General features: G+C 34.0%; 1 long non-coding RNA gene across 1 annotated transcript; it reads left to right on the forward strand.

The window, feature by feature from the left end:
* The first annotated feature begins 19,876 nt into the window (after positions 1–19,876).
* LOC127718928 (uncharacterized) lies at positions 19,877–24,814 on the forward strand. Its single transcript, XR_007990016.1, has 3 exons — positions 19,877–19,962; positions 21,349–21,466; positions 24,498–24,814. It is a non-coding gene; the product is annotated as an uncharacterized LOC127718928 (long non-coding RNA).

A 24,814-nucleotide genomic window follows, 5' to 3' on the forward strand; every position in this document is an offset into this window, starting at 1 on the left:
CCGGAAAACTGACTAATAAAGTCTACCAAACTTAAAGAAATATCGGATGGTCCACAAAGTATACTTGTGAAATCAAAAAATTGGTGAAATAAAGAAAACAGATAGAACATAGTACATGAAACTTTATTTATGATTGAGTATCATTAGCCTAAAGTTGATTATCCTCATCATTATTTCATCTGATCACTGTATTACATTTTTGAAACAGGCAAATCTGTTTTCGGAATATTTTTACAATGTAAAAGCAAACCAGAAAAGCCTACTACTGTTTGAACATTGCAGGATGTCAAATTAGTAAAAGCTTGACCATTACAGTCTCGGGGTGAAACGTCGATCTTTGTCACGTTCATTTAGTTAGTTTATTTGTTGCGTTGTGTTTAAATATTACATTAAATGACAATTTTGTTCTTGTTATGGAAAGATATTGACAAATGGAAGTGTTGGTGTCCTTGAAATTTGTTTATCTTACATGGAATTTATAAGAATTGTATAGACTATTGAATAAAATATTTGTTTAGAATGTACACGATTGGATTTCAAATTGCCTCAATTGTTTCATAAATTTGTTACAATCTCGTAGATTATACGAAATATCAAAAATATTATTAATGCTGATGTTTGATATATTGAGCTGGATTTACGTCCAGAACGACCCGTTATTTAACCATAATTTAACCATTCTGTCTAAGTGTTATCATGACTTGCTGTTTTACAGAGAGTGCATGATTTCTCTGGGTCCCTCTCTGTAAATCATCCCTAACCAGGTCTGAGAGCACCAAAATACTCCGTCTGCCAAATCTGTAAAATCTAAAGATAACGCATTTTTGTCGCGAAAATGTCGCGGTCTTCTTTGGTGAGGAACATTGTGTATTGCAAAGGCAGCCATGTTTAACGCAGTCGTTAGTATTTAATCATGGGTAAAAAAATGATTAAATTTAGCAAGATTTTAACACCAAAGTTAACGATATTATTTTTGAACAACACTTAATATTCTCGTTAAATTATAAGGGCATGTTAACGACAGTTTTACACAGTCGTTAGGCTAACGACACTTTTGAACAACTGTACCCTGATGTCTATTCATATTTAGAGTAGACTATAAATTTACCGACTAATAAGTCAACTCGGACCGTCTATAAAGTCAACACGGACAGTTTATAATGACAACTTTGACAAAGTATATCGACATGGCCGGTTGGTAAATCTTTTGGTCAGTTAACATGTTTCGGCTATTGTTTTCAGCAGACCCGGCACACACTGACGGAAGATGTTGTGAAAAGAGTGCAATCATAAACAAAAGTTGTAAAAAATATACTTTACAATTTGTCGTTGTTGTTTTCAGATTTAAAAATCTTCCAATGATTGCAAACAAACCTGATCATCCTTGGCCTTTCATCTATTAAAACATCAACAAGTACAAATAATATGAAACATTAGCGGCAAATTGTACCAAAATAAATTGAATAACTGTCAAACTTGGAGGATTATGTTCCAAGCCTACAAAGTGAGAAGATCGTTAGGCAATTATTCACAAGCGGCAGAAGTAATAATCAATATTTAAACGTTGAATTAAGATACGATCTTCAGAACTGATTGTTCAGTGTTTGAAACTGCTGGTGCAAAATACATATATAACGTTTTGAGACTTAGGCATTTGGTTTATGGTACAAACAGTGTTGTGTCGAGGTTTTGTGGACTTAACCCAAGCAAATTTCAATGAGTGTTTGTTTATAAGACAATGCCTTTGTGTTGCTCTGAGTTTCTGTACATTTGGTTTTAAGGTGTCAGACAGCTTTCGTACATGTTATAGTAATCTGCTTCTTAAAAGGTTCAAAACATGTGGTAAAAATCATAGGGTTCAAACGGATATTAATTGTGATAGGTTTGAAACAGATTCTATTTATACAGACCTTCGGAATTAACACCTAATTGAAAAGCTGTACTTAAGAGATGACGATAGGAAGAAGTAAGTTTAAAAGAGACCCTAGACGACTGCTCATATTGGCTGTGTTTAATATCCCTCAAGATGTGTAAAGGAGTAACTTCCTGTGTATATGGCGTTCAATACCGCAATCAGTCAGTCATGGTATGTTTTCCCTTCTCGTTCCCATTCTTTTTTTTATATAATCTCTTCCTCAAGATGCCCTTTAAGGATTTTCTTAATATTTTCTAACATGTTCTCGCTCCCTTTTCCTCCTTTTATCGTCATTTCATAAGTTTTAAAGAAAATTTCAAACAAACTTACTGCCTGCTTCCAAATTTATAAGTAATAAATCATTGATAAGAACATAACAAAATGATTAAAGAATATACAGTGTAATTAAATTACGGAAATGCGTCATCTTTAACAAGAAGGGCATACTGGATCTTAATAATTTGTATTAAACCTTAAATATGACAGTTTTTAAAAAAATTGCTATTAGGGGAAAAGGGGGGGGGGGGCAATTACATGTTCTTAATTGTGATGCAAACAAATTTCGTCAGATCTGTGTTACCGATTATATCTGCCTTGCAAAAATCAAAATGATGAAACTCGATAGGACAATCGAACACATTACCGTACAAACCAAATAAAGTGACACGTACTCAAGAAATCTCGGCAAATTCTTCATATAATATTGATATTTACGTAACCAAAATCCCGTCCTCTTTTTCTCGATTGCATGTGACACCACCTAATGAAACTTATCAACGGATGTGTACTTGCATAAGCAACACGACGGGTTCCACATGCAGAGCAAGAACTGCTTTCTCTTCGTAAGCACCTGCGTTCACCCTCCCCTAGGTTTTTGATAAGGTTCGTGTTGCTCAAAATTTAGTTTTCTATGTAGTGCTTTGTGCACTTGTTCGCTCTTTCGTCATTTTTCGGGCGGGTTGCAATGGCGTTGTATGTTTTTCTTCGACTTGTTAGTTTTGCATGTCCCTTTGGTATCGCCCTCCTCTTTATTTAACATATGTTTCCAAACACAGGAAATAGGCGACTTCTTATGGTAAAGGACCAACTGAACACACTTTATAAGCAAGGTGTCATATGTGTAATCTGCCAAAATCTTATCTCCATGTCATGTTATAACATTATACGCATATTCATTTCGTTGAGAAAATGATTTTGTGATATGTAATTTGTATATGTCTAGGAGTATAAGTTATCACGAGAACGGCATCTAACAGGTGTTAATCCTATACGTCGGTGTCCCAATTGGTTGCATAGAAGAGTTTCAAATCTTTATATTTTTATATTAGAACCCTCAGTGTTTATCAAAATAACTTACATAGAGGAGAATGAGATTGTTCGATAGTTTATAATACTAAGAGAGGACATTGTTATTGAAGATAAAACAAGTAAATATGTGCAGAATGGGGAATGGGTAAAGTTTAACCTCATAAGTCTCAGGATAAAAATGTAGTATGTCACATAAGTTAACTATAGACAATTATAGTTTTTGAATAAAAACGATTTCTTTCGATTCTCACATACAGCAAATTGTTAACCGAAGAATAACAATGGCTTGGCCTCGGTTCACAATGTTTTTTTCTGGAGTGACTATCTACTCTATCAGGCGTTCAGCTATGTCTTATTTAATGTATTATACTGTGTTTGTTCTGTTATCATTGTCTTATTTTATGGATTTTGTTTTCTCTTGTCAGTTTAAAAAACTGTTGTATGATTTCCAATGAGATTACTCATGATCAACCTGAGACCATGAGAACATTTGAACCGGTTCAAAAGAGAAACCCTGATTTATACTAGAAACAATAAACGAATAACAAATATGGCAGCAAGCAACGAAAACCACTGAGTTATAATATATATACAGGCTCCTGGCTTGGCACCTAAAGAATGTGGCAGAGTTGTTTTAACATTCAATCTTCCCTAACATGGGATAGGGGTAACAGCAGAACAAAAGACAAACTATAATAATCAGTTGGAAAAGGCTTGACTCATCAAAGCTACGCTTAGCAAAGAAAAAACCCAACCATAAAGACAAAAAACACACAAAGTACATATATAAGAAAACTCAAAGTTACCAAAAGTTACTTTAAAGCCAATTCTAACTAATAGGTAAATCATCCCCCCACCAAACCCAATTCAAATATCAATCATAAAACTAGTGTACATTATTGTTTAGGGGCCAGCTGAAGTCCGCCTCCGGGTGCGGGATTTACTCGCTGTGTTGTAGACCCATTGGTGGCCTTGGGCTGTTTTCTGCTCTTTGGTCGGGTTGTTTCTCTTTATTTGCCACATTCCCCGTTTCCATTCTCACTTTTAATGTTGTTTTCATTGGTTGATACGAGATGATCGAAGTTGATAAAATGAATCTGCTGTGTTATTCATAACTTACAAATACCAATGGTACGTTTCTATTATATAGATTTACGGTAACTATTGAATTGAATTATTCGAATCACTTAAGTTTTCTTCTTTTTTTTTTTGACAATTATATCAGACCTGTATAGTTGCACTTAAAACGATCAAAATATCGATATTCAACTTTGTTATAGTCAATTGGTTCTCTATTGTCGTTCTATCAACTTTTATTATTCCTTAATTCAAATTTTCTCTTTTATTCTTTTGTTGTTTGCATTACTCTTTTAATTCTGGTTCCTAGTAGAATGCAGTGACGATGCATTCTTACAAATATGAATCAATCAAAAACGGAAGTGAAATTATAAACATGCAGAAATTGTGATGTATCTTTTTGTGTATGAATTGATCTTTTCAAGCGCCTTTATGTAGCTGAAAAAGAAGTTATTGATTGGCCAATAATACTGGGATTCATAGAGCATATTAATTTGTTTTGTATAAGATGTTATGCACGTTATTGCGTCTCAATTGGTAACGTCAAAATAAGACGTTTTGAGCCGGTAATCGAAGATATTTATTTTTGTCGGTAATTTTTTTCTGATCGATATGGATACTTCTAAGTCCTGAATATGCCTGAAATACTTCCAACTTCCTTAAATCTGAGATGAGCGAGGAAGCTCTCGATTTTGCTTTAATAAAAAAAGTGTGGGTGTTGTTTGTTTGTTTTGGTTTGTTTTGGTTTTTTGTTTTTTTTTTTTTTTTGGGGGGGGGGGGGGGGGAGGGTGGTTGATAAGTGAAAGGGTCTTACATAAAAAGTTAGATATAGAAGAAAAAATAATTGTATTCATCCAATATGTTTCACAAGTTTTGAAAATAAACATCTGAGTTTTTATCCTCTCGTAATACAGCCCTTTCACAACCTTAGAAAGTCGGCTAAACGTACAACCCCAGTCATCTAAAATATTTTTTATATTATGAAGCCGTTTTTTATATATTCCACTCTGTGGATTCTGGCAATTTTCCTGAGCAAAATCAAGAAGGTCACTTGCCGTCTGAATTTTAGTTTTACCCCCGGAGCACGGCGTAGTCCGCTTATTCTTTAGAAAACCACCATCAGCATCGTGTGGGCCTTTGCCATGCGAGGTTTCAAAATAGTTTCTAATTAAAACGTCATATCCTAGATCGGACCTACGTTTACAAACATCGCCCATACAGTTTCGGCTTTTTACTGAGCACTGCAACCGTCGGTAAATTCGTGCATAATCTTTATTTCAGAAGATATCGATTTCAAATATTTCGAAATGGCGGTTTGAACATATCCCGTATAGTGCTGGTCATGATCCAAGTATGGACTAATGACAAAAAACTGTTCATTACTAACTATTACCGGTCAATCTAATGTGATGTCGATCCCGTCGACCTCTAAAATAGCATGCCTATTTAAAATTGTAACATGTATGCTAACCTCTGTTCTCTGAAAGTATAATGATTGGATTTCAGTCCGGTCGGAACATCGATAGTTCTCAGAAAAATCGTGAATACAAACCGCGTGATTGGTTGGAAGATTTTGAGCAATATTTCTATATTGTTCACTTTGCCATTTATCTTTATTTTAATGAGCCGGAAAGGTTGCAAGTAGTGATTTGAAATGGTTAAACATTTCGCCAGGTTTTATTATTTTTTTACTGACTAACATAAGTTTCGTTCTTATTTTTCTGCCTTTTAAGTTAATTTTAGTGTATTCAAATTTATCCCATTTGATGTCGCAAGCATTTTTAGATGTGTCTAGTTCTTTGTCGTGAAAGTACAATTTTCGACTCCACATTCTTTGCAACTTTGCATACGGTGCAGTCTTATCACATAAAGTTTCATCACATATGTCATTCAAATGTTCAATAACTGGTAAGTTCTCTTAGTTCAAGTCTAGATTACTTGCATGCAATTTTTTCCAAAAGAATTCGGACCTCTATATGCTGCCAAAGCGAGTCTAAAATAATGTATTTTCAAATTTTTCTTAAAAAGTTCGATGGAATATTCATGTCTTAGATTGCTACGAAGATTGTTCCAGAGGCTCGCAGTAGCTTGGTCGAAACTTCTTTCTCCTTAAATTTTGGTTCGTACACAAGGTTGTATTAGTCACATTGCATTTTCCGATCTAAGAGATCTTGATGGTTGATAGGCGCTAATAAGTTCCTCAAGATAGACAGGCGCTAGGCCATGTAGGATTTTGAAAGTATATAAAAGCAGTTTATATTGTATTCGGTACTGCACCAGGATCCAATGAAGTGACACAAGAACTGGTGTAATATGATGGTGTTTCTTGGTACATGTAACGAGCCTAGCTGCCGTATTCTGTACTCGCTGTAACTTATTGACTAAACTAGCATTTAGTTCATGTAGCAGAGCGTTTCCGTAGTCTAGACGTGACGTGACAAACGAACAGACTAAAGTTTTACAGGCATCCTCAGTGATATATTGCCGAATTCGACCAATGTTCCGAATTTTGATGTAGCACGACTTCGCGACAGCATTGACTTGCTTTTCCATGCTCAATGTCCTATCAAAATAAACACCAAAGTTTTTGACCACAGATGCATTGCTAACTATTGATCCATCAAATGACAGATGACAATTCGAAAATTCCTTCACACGAGTTTTTGGTGTAAATTATATCAGTTCCGTTTTGTCTTGGTTCAGTTTCAGCATGTTTAAGCACATCCATTTACTAATGTCAGCTAAACAAGTCTCTAGACTTGTGTAGATATGTTGTCCCAATTATCGAGTGGTTTGATAACTAGGTAGACTTGAGTGTCATCAGCATATCTATGATAGTTAAAGTTGTGACGCCGACATATTTCACTGATCGGATTTGTAAAAATACAATACAAGCGGGGGTCCCAAGACCGAACCTTGCGGAACGCCATATTTAATGTTTATTACATCTGACAATATGGAACCAATTGCAACACGTTGAGTTCGACTATCAAGATAGGATCTCATCCACGACAGCGCTGATCCAGTTATGCTGTAAGAGTATTCTAACCGATTGATCAGGATGGGATGGTCGATAGTGTCGAATGCAGCGGATAGATCCAGCATAACAAGTACCGCACAACAGTTATTATCGAGTGCCAATGCTATATCATGGTGGACCCTTAGTAGAGCTGTTTCTGTTGAATTACAAGCACGATATGCTGACTGCATGTTGTCGAAAAGTGAGTTTGCTTCAAGATGCTGTTCGAACCGAGTTTCACTCACCTTTTCTAGGATCTTTGACGTAAAAGGCAAGTTCGAAACGGGACGATAGTTTTTTTTATCTCATCAACGTCAAGACCAGGTTTTTTTTCAACAAAGGTCTTAAAATTGCCCTTATAAAATGCTGGAACATGCGATTCTGCCATTGAAGTGTTTACTATCTTGGTTATGATATGTGGTAAGCTGTCGAGGCATGATTTTAAGAGGTAAGTAGGAATTGGGTCGAGTTCGCATGACTTTACCGGAGCTCTCTTGGTTATCTTTCGTACTTGTGACGAACATGTGACGCTGGTGAAAGCAAAGTTAGCGGATTTCCAACGAATTTTACATCGGCTTTAAGGGCATCATCAATTTCTGTTAATGGGTTGTTCGATTTACTCAGATTGTTCCGAATTGTGTCTATTTTTCCAACGAAGAATTCACCAAATCTATTGGATAATGCATGTTCGTTCTAATGTGATGGTAATATAGTTTCTGCTTTATTTCCCATGAGATTGTTCGTAAGTTTATGCAGTTGTTTTTGGTCGTTTCCAATTTCTAGTTTTTTGTTAGAAAAGTACTCATTTTTACATTTCAAGAGAATAAAATTGAGAATGGAAATGGGGAATATGTCAAAGAGACAACAACCCGACCAAAGAGCAGATAACAGCCGAAGGCCACCAATGGGTCTTCAATGGAGCGAGAAAATCCCGCACCCGGAGATGTGCCTCAGCTGGCCCCTAAATAAAAATGTGTACTAGTTCAGTGAAAATGGACGGCATACTCCAAAACATATAAATGAACTAAAATTAAAAACATACAAGACTAACAAAGGCCAGAGGCTCCTTCCTTTGGGACAGGCGCAAAAATGCGGCGGGGTTAAACATGTTTTGTGAGATCTCAACCCTATTCCCCTATATCCCAATATAGAATAAAGAAACACACAGCAATACGCACAGTAAAACTCAGTTTAAAAGAAGTCCGAGTCCGATGTCAGAATAGGTAACAAAAGAAACTAAGGAAAATGACAATGATACATAAATAAACAAAGGACTACTAGCAGTTACTGACATGCCAGCTCCAGACCTCAATTAAACTGATTGAAAGATTATGTCTTCATCATATGAAAATCAAGCACAATCCCTCCCGTTAGGGGTTTAGTATCATACCATCAGAAAATATATGAGAAGAACATAACCCGTATCATGCCAACAATAGGTTTTAGAATAAATGTGTTTATTTCCGATGCAAAGACCCTATTAGTGAATCAATATTAGTACCAAAATATGCCATTCTTAGTGACTTGACAACAGTATTGTAACTATATCCCTTCTGAATAAGTCTGTTTAAAGGTTCGGTTAGCTTTTGAGGTACATGCCGACATTTTTGTGCTTTGTAAAGAATATTACCATAAAAGATTGGATGTGAAATACCTGAACGTTTAAGATGTCTTCATGTTGATTTATATTTACGAATGATGTCCTTGTACCGATGATAAAATTTAGTAAATGTTTTGACAAGTTTGGGATATCGAAAACCCTGGTGTAATAATTTTTCAGTAATACAGAGTTTTCTTTCGCTAAAATCAAATACGTTGTTACATACACGAGCGATTCGAACAAGTTGAGATATATAAACACCATAAGAAGGATGTTTGATTGTACACTTTTGTCCCTATAAATCTGCTTGTGCACCTCTAAATTTGTTTTACGCATTTGTCTCTCAGCTTTTCGGCGTTCTCTTTTTGCTTCATGCAATTCATCGGTATACCACTGCGTGTTAGGTCTTAGCAAAATGTCTTTTGTTTGCAATGGAGCATGTTTATCAATGATAGTTTGAACTTCAGAGTTAACTCTTTAACAAGTTCATCTGATGATTCCTCCGGATTACAAAGAACGGCAGAATTTTTCAAGTCAGTGATGAGATCTTTGACTGCTATATCAGGATATTTCCGAAATGTCACTGTTTTGCGCTGTTTTTGAGGTTTAGAGATGTTAAGTTGTGAAGAAATTGCCAGATAATCGCCAGAGGGTTTGCCGAGGAAAAGAGGAAATTCCTTCCTGTTTACTTTACCAATAGAGGAATTGATGCAATCAACATCAGCAACGTTCTACATTACAAGGAGGTAACATCTAAAATTCCTATTTATTTTCAAAATCAGTCTGTCCCTATTGTATCCTACAGTTACACCAAAACCACTGCACCCAAAATATTTAACTATTAACAAGTATTACAGGACCATGATTCAGAACAATACCTAAAACACCCTCTGACATGTGACTGTTCCCACTCGCCTTACAATTACAGCACCTCTGGCCATGTTATTACTGGGGATCTAAACATAATTCAAGATGAAAATCTCCGAAAGGTGATTTCTCATGGTCCTAAGATTAGAGAACCACAACACATCAATTGGAACCATAACTTCAAAATAATTATGGATGCTATTGGGGACTTCGCCAGAGCATGGGCTAAACGAAAAGAAGTTGAACTGGACATTTTGTCAGAATGGGTCAAAACAATCAGGTCTCTGATAAAAACGTCGCTTTCATAAGTTGAAAAACTGTGTGAATGATCGACCAAAGTCCGTTTTCAGAGACAAAGAGGCTGTGAAATGTCTATTATTTCTTCATGATAAGTATGTTGTTGTTCCTGCGGACAAAGTTTCAAATAATATTGTCTTTGAATGTAAATCGTATTACTACGAGTGTCTTGTAAAAGAATTAGGAATAAATGGGAACTCAGGTAATCACAAATACAAAAAAAACATATCATTTAACAAGGATGAGATTTTGGCGAATCATAAGTCCTTCATGGCTTCAATGAACATTGCATTGAACAACAAATCGGAGGACTTACCTTGTTTGTATTGGATACCTAAACTTCACAAAATTCTGTACAAACAACGGTACATTGCCGGCTCATCTGCATGTTCCACTAAAGAATTGTCCATTATATTGACTAAAATTCTGTCCGCAGTGAAAGAGGGTCTTCAGAAACACTGTGAAACTGTTTACTCGCGTAGTGGTATTAACCATATGTGGATTCTTAAAAACTCTAAAGAACTTCTGGATAATTTAAATCTCGCTCTTTTTCTGAAATTAGTTCTATCAAAACTTTTGATTTTTCAACCTTGTACACCACCAATCCCCATGTGAAATTGAAAAACCGTCTAAAAGAAATAATCCACAATTCTTTTCAACATAAAAATGGTAGCATACGCTATAAATTTATTACTTTGGGCTACCATAAGGCATATTTTGTTAATAGTGAACAAAAGGGTAAAACATGCTACACAGAGGAACAAGTGATCAGTATGCTGGAGTTTCTTATTGACAACATATTTGTTGAATTTGGAGGTAGACTTTTTCAACAAATTGTCGGCATTCCTATGGGAACGAACTGTGCGCCTCTCCTTGCCGATCTCTTTTTATTTTCATATGAATCGGAGTTCCTTCAGACACTTGACAAAAACAAGAAGATCAAAGAAGCCAGGTTATTCAATTTCACTTTCAGATATATTGATGATGTTCTTTCCATTAACAATCCGAACTTTTCTGATTGGGTTTCATTAATATATCCCCCAGAACTAGAAATTAAAGAAACAACAGACACGGCTTCATCCGCCTCATTTTTAGACTTATACCTCGAATTTGACATACACAGTCATCTCAGTACCAGAATCTATGACAAACGAGACGATTTTAATTTTGAAATTATCAATTTTCCCCACCTTAGTAGCAATATACCAACTTCACCTGCATATGGAATATACATTTCCCAACTTATTCGGTATTCAAGAACATGCAGCTCCTACTCAGACTTTGTAAAACGTCACCAGTGTCTAAGCAGAAAGTTGATGAACCAGGGGTATGTCAAAGAACGTCTCGTCCTTTTTCTAAAAAAAGTTCATCGGAAGGTACCAAGACCTTGTTGATAAATATTCCGTATCAACTGACGTTGTTTATCATCTTAATAACGTGTTATAGTATTCTTTTATTTGTCTTTATTAATATTATTTTTACTGTTAAGTCTGTTTTTTGTGATATCCATCTGACGTGACTCTGTACTTATGTACCCCGTCATAATTTGAACGACAAAATTATTTAATTTTATTAATATTACTTTTACTGTTAAGTCTGTTTTTTGTGATATCCATTTGACGTGACTCTGTACTTATGTATCCCGTCATACTTTGAACGACAAAAAGTTAAATCACAAAAATACTGAACTCCGAGGAAAATTCAAAACGGTAAGTCCCTAATCAAATGGCAAAATCAAAAGCACAAACACATCAAACGCATGGACAACAACTGTCATATTCCTAACTTGGTACAGGCATTTTCTTATGTAGAAAATGGTGGATTGAACCTGGTTTTATAGCGCTATACCTCTCACGTGTATGACAGTCGTATCAAATTCCATTATATTGACAACGATGCGTGAATAAAACAAACAGACATAATAGGTAAAAATGTCAAAATAGGGGTACAGCAGTCAACACCGTGTCACAATCTTAATCACAATAAAAACAAACAAATATTTATCAAAGAAGCACAAAAACGCATATATCACATTTAACAACCTCGTTCATTGCTTACTTATTTTTGTATTTTATTTATGTATTATTTTATATCTACCTGTGTGACGTCAAACGCGCGATTCTACGCCAGTACTTAAAACCTTCCATCCTTTATGGGTGGATTTTACATAGATTAATAAAATCGTATAATAAAAAAGCAAAATGAGGATGTTAAATTTGATGTATGCCTTTTTGTGCTTCTTTGATACATTTGTCTGTTTTTATAGTGATTAAGATGATACCACAATGTTGACTGCTGTACCCCTATTTTTGACAATATAATGGAATTTGATGTGACTGTTATACAAGTGAGAGATTTAGCTAGCTATAAAACCGGGTTCAATTCACCATTTTCTACATAGGAAAATGCCTGTACCAAATCAGGAATATGACAGTTGTTATCCATTCGTTTGATGTGTTTGAGCTTTTAATTTTGCCATTTGATTAGGGACTTTCCTTTTTGAATTTTCCTCGGAGTTCAGTATTTTTGTGATTTTACTTTTTGTTATCACAGAGATGTGGGTCCTGAATTGATGGCGTATAACTCAAAATAGAACTGTTTTCTCTCTAGGTAAGAACGGTAAGACATTCTGAATGTGATCATGGAAGTTGGTGTTACCATGTTAGCGGCATCAAATTACCATTAATTGTGTTTACCCTTATTTTTTATTGATCATTCAAATGTGAGGTTGATTCTTTAAATATGTTTAGTTCATTTATATGTTTTGGAGTTTAGTGTGACGTCCATTTTCACGGAACTAGTACACAATTTTATTTAGGGCCAGCTGAGGACCACCTCCGGGTGCGGGTTTTTCTCGCTGCGTTGAAGACCCATTGGCATCCTTCGGCTGTTTTCTGCTCTTTGGTCGGGTTGTTTTCTCTTTGACACATTCCCCATATGTTTAACCCCGCCGCATTTTTGCGCCTGTCCCAAGTCAGGAGCGTCTGGCCTTTGTTAGTCTTGTATGTTTTTTAATTTTAGTTCATTTATATGTTTTGGAGTTTAGTGTGACGTCCATTTTCACGGAACTAGTACACAATTTTATTTAGGGGCAGCTGAGGACCACCTCCGGGTGCGGGTTTTTCTCGCTGCGTTGAAGACCCATTGGCATCCTTCGGCTGTTTTCTGCTCTTTGGTCGGGTTGTTTTCTCTTTGACACATTCCCCATATGTTTAACCCCGCCGCATTTTTGCGCCTGTCCCAAGTCAGGAGCGTCTGGCCTTTGTTAGTCTTGTATGTTTTTTTAATTTTAGTTCATTTATATGTTTTGGAGTTTAGTGTGACGTCCATTTTCACGGAACTAGTACACAATTTTATTTAGGGGCAGCTGAGGACCACCTCCGGGTGCGGGTTTTTCTCGCTGCGTTGAAGACCCATTGGCATCCTTCGGCTGTTTTCTGCTCTTTGGTCGGGTTGTTTTCTCTTTGACACATTCCCCATTTCCATTCTCAATTTTATTTCTTTTGACATCAAAAATTATTAATGAATTCCATGAATTATGATACTGGTAATTCAAATGAAAAAAATATCTGACTTTTCTAATTAGGGTTCAGAAGAATGGAGAAAACAACTATTGTTAAAAAGATTATTGTTGATTCAATTACTCAATAGAAAAATTTAATCACGGTGAAAATTAAATATTTATTGAAGGAATTCCGGGAACGTCAATTTCATTAAACCGCGTGAAAAGTTTCTAATTAATGTTTAGAAAATGTTTTATAGGATTACTTTTGCTGTTAAGAATCTTTCCACTTATTACGTATATTATACGGATTTCATAAAACTTCATCTAAAAAACGTTAATGAGCAATTTAAAATTATGGATCGAGTTTGGAAGATATTATAAAGGAAAAGTTCGCAACGGGCCTCGTGAGATAAATGTGTATTGTAATATTCGATAACCAACAGACCCTAGGGAATGATATGCTCTTGTGCTGTTGTGTAAGTTTTAGGACTGGGATTGATATGAGATGTGCCATATAAACTTCCTTATGACATTCTTTTAGTATATCCCCAAAAATGTTTATCGTTCTTTTTCGTTTTTAACACATCATATTTCAGAGCTTTAGGAGTAAGTCGGAACGGCAATGTATGACAAACTGTTTACTGGCAACAATGAATCCACGTTAATCACAGAAAACATTGTGTATGAAAATACCTTTCCATGTTCCTTATCTAATATAAAGGAGAACTAAGTGTTATTGAACTTTTCACAACTCGTTACCATGGTAACAATAAATGAATGTTATTGTCCGTATTTGATTATCGGCTCTTCTGGTCATACGAACACATTAACGGACATATAATACATATATAATGTCTGAAGTGACGTTTTGGATTTCAATGAACGTAATCTATGTATTACTGGTAAACTACAAAGTCAAGAATTTAGATTCCACAAATCACTTTAAAACATTTACTTAATTCTTTCGTAGATACAAAGATCTGCTTTGGAAGTTTGGCTGTACCTGTAGAATCTTTTTACAAACGGGAAAGCATATCCTGACCTTTACGGTGATGTTGTTTACCGAGCCCGTAAATTTAAATACGATCCGTGTAAACTTGTTGATCCTTTAGATAAACTTGTTCTAAATGGATACCAATGCAACACTGTAATTAGATCTTTTATATAGTTTTATCGGTATAAATAGTGATTTTATCATCAATAGATTAAACCCAACTAAATATTATTGTTATACACGTTATGTACATTCACGGTTATACAATCTGTCGATACCGTGTGTTGTGTTTTTTTTTTTGGCATTGCACAAGGTCCTGTTTTTCTCCGACTGTTAATGACGTCTATACACTAAATCCATTGGATGTTGGATGTGTACTGTTACCTATTCTGACATCGGACTCGGACTTCTTTTAAACTGAGTTTTACTGTGCGTATTACTATGTGTTTCTTTATTATACATTGGCTAGAGGTATTAGGGGGTGAGATCTCACAAAATATGTTTAACCCCGCCGCATTTTTGCGCCTGTCCCAAGTCAGGAGCCTCTGGCCTTTGTTAGTCTTGTATGTTTTTTAATTTTAGTTCATTTATATGTTTTGGAGTTTAGTGTGACGTCCATTTTCACGGAATTAGTACACAATTTTATTTAGGGGCCAGCTGAGGACCACCTCCGGGTGCGGGATTTTCTCGCTGCGTTGAAGACCCATTGGCATCCTTCGGCTGTTGTCTGTTCTTTGGTCGGGTTGTTGTCTCTATGACATATTCCCCATTTCCATTCTCAATTTTATGATAGATATTTTAGTCTTAATTGTTGTTATTGGTTTTGAACTAGCTTTCAGTAACTGGGAGTACTCTCAGATCTGTACTTTTTATGCTCTGTATTGATCTGATGAGTAAGAAACGTGTCAGACCGACTGTAAACCTATAGATATCGTTTGACTTTTTTCCTTGTGGTGTTGCTGTCTTATTGTATCATTCGTATTTTCAAAATAGGAAATTATTACATGCATTTATTGAAGAAAAGCATGTAAGTAATAAAAAAAAAGACAAGTGGCCAAGTTTGGTTAAATTTGGCCCAGTATATTCAGAGGAGACGATTTTTGTAAAAGTTAACGACGACGGACGACGGACGCCGGACGCCAAGTGACGAGAAAATCTCACTTTACCTTTTAGGCCAGGTGAGCTACAAAGGAAGAAACGGTCTTGAAACGGTCTTTAAATTAAATTGTCAAGGAAAAAACAATGTAGTGTGAAATCAAACTGTTTACAATATATTGAAATGGTATACGAGCAAGATAAGTATAGTCAGAGTATAGGGGTATCAATGGTATTACTTTGATGAAGCTTGTGTTGCAAGTTGGTAGAATATATAAATTAAACTTTGTGTACCTAATTTTCAAGGCAATATATATTATCTTACCTTACCTCTGTATCTTTGACTCCCTTTGTAGTGGAACCATACATTTGTATGTAGAACTTGTGATCTGCATTTATTTATGTACAGTGATGCCTCCATCAGTTATGAATATGTTGTAGTGCTCTATATATACAGTGTATATATTATGTCTGGTTCAAAAAGAATGTAATGGATAATTATAGGTTATCGTTGGTCATCTCAACGAGATTGATATTCTCGCTTGAGCCGGTATGGCGAAAGTGAGAAAAGCAATCGAGTTGAGATGACCAATGATAATCTGTTTATCGCTATTTTACCTATGACGACGTTGTTAATTTCATTGACAACGGCACGTGCGCCATTAGTTTCTAGCGATAATTTTTCATATCACTCTACTGTGCTGAAAAAGGAAATTATCAGTCAACTAGATCAAAGGAAAATTTCGTAAAATAGCGATAATTAATGTAAATGTCGATTTCTAAATCATTTATACATCCACAAGAAATAGTTCTCAAATCATATCTTAATTTCTGATGAGCAAAGCTGCAGAAATCGCATTATAATATCATTCACACTTCAACATACTTTTTGTTCATGCTATATTTGCATTTTTAGCTAATTAAGTTAAAAATCGATTTGCCTATTTTTTTTCAATCTAAATTGTCTGCAATATATTCAGCGGTTTCAACTTCTTGATTTCACAAGCGAATGATAATGTCTGGTTTTTGGGCCATCTGACGGATTGTATAAAGAATTCCTTCTTTCCAATGCCGTTTTGTGTGAAATATATCCTTTCGAACTTATAATAATACATGCGTATCGCTCACATTTTCACTACTTCCTTTCGTTATTTAGGATCGCCAAACGGATTTGATTTCTTTTCGGATAAACTGTTTTTACTTTTAAATAATAATAATAAAAATAATAATATCTTTATTTAGAGAGAGTAACTCATTTGGATTACACCAATTTTCGATAAGGCTCTCTTAATACAATATTATTACATTAAAAATTAAACGATACAAATTCAATAATAATGATAAATAAAGATGCAATACAATTTAAATTCGATAATTATAGATTATCGTTGATCATCTCAACGAGATTGATTTTCTCGCTTGAGCCGGTACGGCGAAAGCGAGAAAAGCAATCGAATTGAGATGACCAATGATAATCTGTTTATCGCTATTTTACCTATGACGACGTTGTCAATTTCATGTCAATTTCATTAGCAACGGCACGTGCCCCCTTAGTTTCTAGCGATTATTTTTATATCACTCGACTCCGCTGAGAAAGGAAATTATCAGTCAGTAAGATCATAGGAAATTTTCGTAAAAAAGCGATAAACAATTATTATCGCTATTTTAGGAAATTTTCCATTGATCTTACTGACTGATAATTTCCTATCTCAGCACAGTAGAGTGGTATGAAAAATTATCGCTAGAAACTAATGGCGCACGTGCCGTTGTCAATGAAATTAACAACGTCGTCATAGGTAAAATAGCGATAAACAGATTATCATTGGTCATCTCAACTCGATTGCTTTTCTCACTTTCGCCGTACCGGCTCAAGCGAGAAAATCAATCTCGTTGAGATGATCAACGATAATCTATAATTATTCGGCATTAAAGTACAAATATCAATCGGTACAATGTAATGTTAAAAGTACATAGATTTGTAGTTATGTTTAAATTCTAACACTGTGTTTGATTTTCAAATTGTATTAGGAAGAGCATTCCAAACTTTTGGTCCACTGTACGAGAAACTAGACTTATACAACTCTGTATTTGGTTTTGGTAGTATAAAATTATCAGAAGACGAAAATCTCGTTTTGTATTTTTGGTTTGCAGAAGCTTATAAAATAAGACTTGACAATTAGTCTGGACCTAAAACATTTTTTGCCTTATACATTAGTAATGATTTATGATAATGTAGTCTTTTTGTAAATCGGCACAATGTTACATTCGTGAAATAATTCGCTTGAAGATAAATAAAGCAATAAATAGCTGTATAGTTTGTATAGGTTACTAACATGTCGATCATGTAAATTTTTATCACAACCGGCATCACTCCCATTTAAATCTCGATACTTGTGATGATTTAATAGAAGTTAGACCATTTTAAAGATGTGTTGATATCCCTATTTTAATAGGTCTAAGTAATGAACATGTTTCATTGAAATCATTGAAAACACGCACATATCGAAACGACTGAGAAATGTACACTATTAGACCATGCAAGTATTATAATATCAATATAACACGGAGCTAACGGATAATACGGAAATCGAGTTATAATAGGAAAGGAAGAGTCGTCCCGTTTATTATAAGCTTGGATATGAAAGTTATTATGAGAAATTCAAGTATCAAGGTCTAAAAGGGACATTCTATTATTAATGTTAGAAAATTGATGTTTTAATAAGAGGAACTTAGGTAATGTTTTAGTGTGGAGACAATTCTAGCGAAGTCAAAATCTGCCTGGTATGGAAGCGTTGTTTCTTCAATAACAATCAAAAGTATCGTGAAAAACACATAGAACTTAAAGTTAGAAAGTCAGTCAGATGTAGAAATTTATTGAGAGGATATAACCAAAAGATTGCCACATTTACAAGGAATAACCACAAGATTGAAAGGCAAAATCCCCCTTTTTTATTTTGTTGTTTTTGTTGAAAATTAATAGTAAATTTTCTTTCTATACTAACTTAGTTCCCTTATTTGATGTGAACTTACTCTTATCTATGCAATCTTATATACGTGCTGCACCTCTATTCTTATATATATATAGAGAGAGATATAGGAATAGAGGGACGTATAAACTATTCAATTTGTAATTGTAATATTGTATGGATAAGAACAAGAACATATCTAATTAAGGAAAATTAGTTGAATTATTCTATTAAGTTCAATAAAGAAAAATCTGTAACCAACATAAAAAAGAAAAAAGAAAAAAAAAGGAAAAAAAGGGTCCATGTCACAAACGCCTATGGTCAAATCATGCGGAATACGCTTTAAAAGCTTGGCAATTATTTTCTTCTTTGAAAAGCTTTACTAAACACTGTAATACAAATATTTTATTATCATATAATTCTTTAATATTGTACTGTCAAAACTGTGTTGTGACCTAGGTCTGCAGCAATATAAATGCTGAAAGAAAGACAACTCTGTTGTTCCATTCTAATTTGTCTCAGTTTTTTTTGGCACAGAACTTGTAAAATGTAGAGAGGATACAAGACTGTTACATGTACTAGTCTCAATGTTTTTAGCATAAAAAAAATATGAAAATAATTTCAGCGCCTGCCTATTGACTAGAAATAAAATTATAGTGGATTTCAGTTAGTTTTCATATGGTATTTTGATAAGTATTTTGAAACTACTTACCATATTAACTCGAGCTGTCCTTCTGTCGTGCTGAACAGGATATTTTCTTTTTTTATAATCATCATATTTTTTTCTTTCTTTCGAAAGATTTGTCATATTAATCGTATTAATTTTATATCTATAATGTACGTGCTACGTCACAGTGCCACGAAATTGTAATTTAAGCATTCTGCTACCTTCATATTATATGTCTTCCTGAACATGACTGAATTAGAGGGGGAAAAGTCTAGGTGATTGAAAAGATACACAAGGATATTCGTGTCAAAATTGGATGGGGGTATATTATAGGATATATAGATTTCAAGATAAATTTCAATATGTATTGACAATAATATGATAGACTTGTTGTTAATAAATTGTAATATAAAGATTAACGAAATTAAAACATGTAGGTCCCCTATACTGAAATTTCATATAATACAAACAAATTTGTTTCCGTCTTTCAATGTCATGGAAATCCGTTTATAACAATTCACCTTAATGTGACATGTGACGACAGATGTTATTTAAGCCAGGTAAGTACGTGTAATGTACATTCGTGTATATCTTAACACAATGGATGGTTTATTCGTAGTGTTAATATGGATGATTTGTCTAATTCCAGCTAGTAAGTTGTGTAAACTTATTTTATTGACTGGGGGTCTGGTTTATCCGATTGGTTAAAGTGTATTTTTCTGTAATCTTTTATTTTGTTATATTGTGTTTTGTGTTTACCTGAAAATAATTGGTTGAATAAGGAAATAAAATTGTTTTTAACTAAAGATTTTTTTTTAAATTTCAATAAATGTGATGATGTTGTTGTTAATTGTAATTTGTACGTTACTTTGCCTTTGACCCTCTTATGGGTGTAATTTGTGCCTAATGAAGTTTATAATAATCGGATCAAAGTCTTGTTTTCTTTTGTATGACTTAAGACCTTGGAGCTTATTCAAAAACATCCGTTAACGCACCCATTAAGATCTCCGTTAAGTTTCCATTAATCAAATTTAATTCGTATTCACAAATTCTTAGTTTTTTAAGGGCATGCGATACAGTTTCGATCTCATTTTATCGATTTGTGAGGAAATTTTAATACAAGCTATTTTTCATCTAAACTATTCAAATATGTAATAAAAGAAATACCTTCATATGCCATTTTTAGAGATAAATTTGGTCGAAATTTGAAACATATTCTAAAATTATTTTTTTTTTGTTGGTTTTTTTTTTTTTTGGGGGGGGGGGGGGGGAGGATTTCTATCCTTCGGGCAGACATACCTACAACTTTGTTGATTCAAAAGCTAAACACAAGTAGAATTTTTATAAATAAAACATTGGGAATATCTTTTTTTACATAGGTATGCTCTAATTTTCTGTAACCTTTGTTTGGAAATAATTCATTTTTATGAGATTTTCACGGTTTTAGAAAAAAAATCCATTTAATGCTGCATATCTATCTAATTAAAAAATCATTGCTAATTTGTTCATACAAATTGTGACAAATAATCTTCCTACATAATTAGACCACCTTGGTAGCGTGCTCACCTCGAGTAAGAGAAGTCGTTACCGAATATATATGATTCAGATGTGGATACTAAAAAATTCTAAAGATTCGTAAGAGTACAAACAATCTTAGTCTCTATCCTCTTGCAATCTTATTAAACTTTGTTTACCCTTTACACAAGTATTCCTCATTCCAAACTAAAAGACGAATTGAAATAATTGGTTCTGCTTTGTTTCAGTCTTTTCCTCCTGCTACTTCTCTGGCACTGGAACAATTTATACATAGCTATACCAAGGATATACGAAATTTAAGTTATATCCACCATAAATTGAATTGGATCGGGCAACAGGCCAAGCTGATGTAAACCCTCTTTGTTAGTTAATGCATACTTTTTTTAATAAGTTCCCAGTTTATGTCACAATATTTCTGCAGATAGTTTCCTTTTATTTCATATCCCTGTGTTTTAACATTTGTAAATGTTAGTTTACACATTTTTTTAACTTTGTATTTTAGCTATTTTTGCCCCGATTGAAGTCACATGTCCTGATGGAAGACGACCGTTGGAGTGTCATGCTCGATACAAAAACCACTGTAACAGCATGTTTTGTCAGATCAAAGAAGCGGTGTGCGAGTAAGTTACAATATCGCTTTTCTTTACATGCTTCATCTTGAAAAAAAATAATTGGAAACCGCTTACCTTCCTATGAAATTATGATTTGCTATTTAAAGCTGTTTTTCAATGGAGCGTTATTGGTGTTTTTCGATTTTCGATAAGAAGGTATTTCTTGATAGATGGTTGCTGCTTACATGGAAGCTATTGCGTCAAGGGTTCAGGGTGGTAAAGTTGAAGTCATCCATTCGAATGTTTTACGGACGCATTTATGGTTTGGTTGACCATTGTTGAATATCTGTGTCACATGACAAAAAAATACATACAAAGCTGTAGATCCTCGAGTTAAGTGGGATGTTTTTAAAGCTGAAGTAAGGGACATAACCATAAAATACTGTCCTAATTTTGCCGATTGTAACATTACCGAAAGCGACTTGTTATCATATAATACTTGCTTGAGCACACGACGGATGCCAGGTGTGGAGCAGGAACTGTTTGTCCTTCCAGAATATATGAGTTCACATCTATTTTTAATTGGCGGGGTTCGTGTTGCTCAGTTTAGAGTTTTCTATGTGATGTTTTGTTATTGTTGTTTGTCTTTTTAGCTATGAATTGTTTGTTTTATTGGACAAACTGAATGCCACCTTGGTATCTGCTCTCTCTTTTTTATCAATTATTCATAAATAATATAAGGTGTCTTCATAAATAATATAAAGTGTCTTCATAAGTAATATAAGGTGTCTTCATAAATAATATAAAGTGTCTTCATAAGTAATATAAGGTGTCTTCATAAATAATATAAGGTGTCTTCATAAATAATATAAGGTGTCTTCATAAATAATATAAAGTGTCTTCATAAATAATATAAGGTGTCTTCATAAATAATATAAGGTGTCTTCATAAGTTTATAAGCTACCTTCTGAAGTTTATAATATATCTTCATAAGTTTATAAGCTACCTTCTGAAGTTTATAATATATCTTCATAAGTTTATAAGCTACCTTCTGAAGTTTATAATATATCTTCATAAGTTTATAAAATATCTTCTTAAGTTTATAAGATATCTTCTTAAGTTTATAAGATATCTCCTATAATTTATAAGATATCTTATATATTTAGATATTAAAAGTAATCTTATTGAGAACATTATAAATAGATGTATCATCTTTAGGAGGGTATATGCAAAAAAATATCAACCAAAAGGAAGCAACATTTCCTGACAGGCTATCCGAAGGTAATTTGTTCTCAAAACTGTAATTTTTCGTAAATACCCCTGATGAACATGATATGTTTATTTTCACCGAATATAGATAGAAAAGACTAAATAAAACGTTGAAATTTAATTCGGTTATTATTTCCCTATCAAAACGTTGCAAACTCGATTACGTTTAATAAAGCACACAAATGCGTTTTGGCCAATTCCACGACAGATATCTGTATGAATATATATATAGCCATATTTCAATAACATTTCATATAGGTGTTTCATTAAGATTCCACCACTGATAGAGAACAGTCACGTTGTGATTTGCAGTGGTGTGTTGTGTCCCAATAAAACGCAACATCCGGGACAACAGTATACAACAATGCTTGGGAATATTAAAAAACAACAAGAACAAAAAAGTGATTAAAATCGTAGTTTCCTAGTTTAAGCTGTAGAATTCAATTAGAGCTATTATATAATGCTTGTAGTTTAAAGGGCTGGTTGGCTTGCTTGCTTTTTTGTATAAATGTTTGTTCAAACATTGTAATTTGTAATTAAGATTGAAATCTGCAATCAATAGATAGGCGGGGCTTCAGCTTGTATACATTATACGCTGCATTATACTTAACATCCAATAACATTTTAGTATAATGTATACAAGCTGGAGTCTCTCCTATCCATTGATTGCAGATGTCAATCTTAATAACAATGCTTGAGCAAACATTTATACTAACAAAGCAATCAAGCCAACCAAACATTTACACTACAAGCATTAGGAAAATAGCTCTAAAACATTTGATTGATTTCTTTTAGTATCTACTATTAAAATCTATAGACTGATGGACAAATTGGCATTTTACACCCATTAGTATACCAAGTATACCAGGCCGAGAACATTTTAATACGATATGAATATAATACTGCTGCACCATTTAAACAATTTAGACAAGTCAAAAATCTATGTATTTTTGGAAGTTGAGTCCTTACATTTAGTTATGCCTTCTTCTTTTGTCTGGAGTAAAGGTAATTAAACTTTCTGATAAAAGTCTTGTATCTTAAATCGGCAAGGATTCTGTAGGACCTATGTTTTAAGTTATGTTATAAACTTTAGTGCGTCCGAAGCGCTTTCCTGAATAAATCTTCATCAGTATCAAAGAAACTCAAAAATTTGATATCCAAGGATGTATGAGTAATTTAAAACGCTTCCCCAATGAATTAAGATATAGCCAAATCCATCTGATGTCATCTTTGCCTGAGAGGTATACAGTTGTTAATAAACTTGTAAATAATTTACCAGTATTGTTAAATGAAGAAACCCACGAGGTATATCCTTGATTTATTGATTGTTGCTTGTTTAACACCCAGAGGCAAATTTATTTCATATATATTAAGGACATTCAAGAACAAATTAACAAGTACACAAAAGGTCGATTAGGAATAGGGGCGAGAAATTTGAACTGCCACAGGAAAATCAGTGTATGTTGGATAAGGCCAGAAATGTTTCCCTGGCAACAAGCCATCTATGGACTCCTCACATATTTGTTGCAAGGATACTTTAATGCGAAGAGAGAATTACCAGGTTTTATTCTACGTCAAGGCAAAGTTTTACAAACATGTTATTTGCAACATTTGCTATTTGATATCAAAATAGTTCGTGACAGCAGCGTTAAAGGCTGTATTTGTTTTCTTTGTTCTATTTACTTGATATTCAGTTTTTTTTTTTTTTTATTCAGTTTCACTTTATTTTATCGACTTTACGATATTGACTCTGTGAGTCTGTGAATTAAACAGTATATAGAAAATAAGTCACTTCTCTCATGGTGTGTGTTTTTTTTTTTTTAATTTGCAGGATTGATCTTTGTTACACGGATTGCTGGCCACGATTTTACCTGAATGGTACAAGACTGAAGCATTCTGACTGCGGAGGATTCTCATAAAATCATGTTTAATTCTAAGTATAAAACAAACACACGATGAGCACGTAAAATGAATACAAGTGGACTGCAGCTTTCAATTCTAAGTCTTTTACGTAAAAACAAATAATATATATTTATAAAGTATTTCTAGTGTCGATAATGCAAGCGGTTATGTTGTAACTTTAGAATTTGGCAATATTGTTTTCTTTGAGATAAAATTGTGTTGATGATTAAACAAAATAGACTTTGA

This window comes from Mytilus californianus, unplaced genomic scaffold (assembly GCF_021869535.1).
Source record: "Mytilus californianus isolate M0D057914Y unplaced genomic scaffold, xbMytCali1.0.p SCAF_10, whole genome shotgun sequence".
NCBI lineage: Eukaryota > Metazoa > Mollusca > Bivalvia > Mytilida > Mytilidae > Mytilus > Mytilus californianus.